A 2,250-nucleotide genomic window follows, 5' to 3' on the forward strand; every position below is an offset into this window, starting at 1 on the left:
TAAAAGTTTAAAGCTAGCCTGAACTATCTAAAAATTAGAAAAGAAAAATAACAACATCGATATACATAACTAAAAGTTTAAGGCTCGTCCGAAATATATAAATTAGAAAATAAATTTAACAACATACAAATTAAATCGCCTAGCAAATGGATAAAAATGAAAAGGGAAAAGACAGCCAACCGAAAACATACAACCAAAACAATGTGTACATACATGACAGAGGCTCGTGATATTCTTCAGCAGGCTTGTATCCATGACTCCTTCCAACAGCTCGAACGATAAGAGTACTTTTAGCGCTCCATACAAATTAGTGCAGCCTGTTAACTAACAAAACCATATCTGGTGATTTATCCTGAAAAAAGAATGCGAGCAAAAGATGAAATATGGAAAGAATTAATGTTAAAACTCATCATCTAATATGTACCAGCAAAGACTACGAATACCGACATCAATGAATGTTTTTGTCTCTTTAGGAAAGCGAGAGTTGAAAGGTCCGTACCTTCCTTACTCTTTATAACGCACGAAAGGTGTACGAACATCTGTTCGCCGGATAAAAGACAAATCAGGTGCCTCTCGACCTGTTAACAATATTATTAAACGAGATTAGTGAATGTTTTTTCTGTCTTGGAAACCGAGAAATAAAGGATCGCCGCTTACGTAATGATGAAGCAAAGGGCGTACGAGCATCCTCCGGCACTTTGCCTGTCCGGCCTGTCAAGCTGACTCCACCTGTTACAATATTGTTAAGTAAACCGAGAATGGTGAATGTTTTATGTCTTGGCAACTGAGAATTAAAAGATGTAAGTTGGCTTACCTTACCTAATGATGAAACCAAAAGGTGTACGAGCATCCTTTGGCACGTTCGTATCCTGTCCTGCGTTGCAATCTTGTTTTCCCATATTCACTGCAAACCAAATATACACCATTTAAGAAATATGTGTACACCGCCCCTGAGGCAGATTGAGGCAAATAAACAAAAGACAGGTATAGAAACCAAAGTTTCTCGTGTCATAAGCCTCCCTTTCACCTGTTGCAAACCCTTCCTTTCACCTGTGGCAAAATTATTAACCAGGTCAAAACCCAAATGCAAGAATTGCCAAAAGAAAAATAAAAGCATTATCTCTATGGTTAAAGGCCTTGCAATTCGCACAGCTTCATTGTGATGTAGAAATAATGAAGACAGTCGGTTTAATGATTAGGGCTCTATGCAGCTAAAACCAGAAGATAACTATTAAGCATTATCTACGAGGAAGCTTCTCACTGTACAAATTTATCAATAAAAACTACCTAGATTTAAAAACAAACCATACCTGCCTTCCACTCCAATGGCCAACATTCTTTTTCAATTCTCCTGCTCTACATTACAACAACAGAATAAAATCACCAGGGTAATTGATGCAAACAAGCAGGGCAAAAGAAAGAATGATGAATTGCAATAAAAACATAAAAGAACACACAAATTACAGTCAAAAGGTAACAGCAAATTAAAATTATAAAATCCAAGATGCATGGCCATGCAAAAGAAACAAACATCCACAGAAAGAAAAAAGAAAAAAAAAAGACAAGCCAATGCAATGTAAAGAAGCAGAAGAAGAGATGAAAATCTGGACATCTTTGGCATGCGAAAACGTCTTATATAATCTTCCTTTCAAACGGTCAAGGCGCTCTGAGATGATAGCTTATAGCTTTTTGGTATGATAAGGGGTCAGGCATTCCATCGGGCATTCGGCATGCATTTCAAATTTTGATGCATTTCAAATTTTGAATTGAGTACACAAAATCGAGGATCGTCGTGTAAATATTCCTTCTTTCTCTCTTTCAGCTAGCTTTTGTAAAAAAACTTTTTCTCTGGTTTTAGTTTTGGTTTTGTTTTTTCATCTTCTCGCTCCATTATTTGTTTTTCAGTATATTTATTTGGTTTTAAATTATAAATATTTTTATTTAATATTTTTATATTTTTAATTATCAATTTTTTTTATTAATTTTCATTTAGTTTTAAATTATAAAATTATTTAATTTTAAATTATAAATATTTTATTTAATTTATAATGTTTTAATTAATAAAACGGTTTTTTATTTTAAAACTTTTATTTAATTTTTAATACCCTTAAACTTTTCAAAAACCTTGTTAAAGTGTAAAAAACATTTTTAATATTTGAATTTATGAAATTATCATTAATAAAAGGAAAACCGAGCATACTTAACATGTAAAAAACATTTTTAATATTTGAATTTATGAAATTATCATTA

The 2,250-nt window shown here is 32.6% G+C and overlaps 1 long non-coding RNA gene across 3 annotated transcripts; it reads right to left on the reverse strand.

The window, feature by feature from the left end:
* Positions 1–223: 223 nt before the first annotated feature.
* LOC149214777 (uncharacterized) lies at positions 224–1,807 on the reverse strand. 3 transcript variants are annotated; one of them, XR_016250417.1, is made up of 7 exons: positions 1,611–1,807; positions 1,311–1,356; positions 1,028–1,050; positions 820–904; positions 658–729; positions 500–578; positions 224–352 (listed from the first exon to the last, which is right to left on the reverse strand). It is a non-coding gene; the product is annotated as an uncharacterized LOC149214777 (long non-coding RNA). The 3 variants fall into 3 exon arrangements; XR_016250418.1 differs by having other exon boundaries at positions 815–904; XR_016250416.1 differs by lacking the exon at positions 1,611–1,807 and having other exon boundaries at positions 1,311–1,579.
* Positions 1,808–2,250: the final 443 nt, after the last annotated feature.

The sequence above is a fragment of the Pinus tabuliformis genome, chromosome 1_1 (assembly GCF_031772625.1).
Source record: "Pinus tabuliformis cultivar Carrire ecotype Pingquan chromosome 1_1, CPIR1, whole genome shotgun sequence".
In the NCBI taxonomy this organism is placed as follows: domain Eukaryota; kingdom Viridiplantae; phylum Streptophyta; class Pinopsida; order Pinales; family Pinaceae; genus Pinus; species Pinus tabuliformis.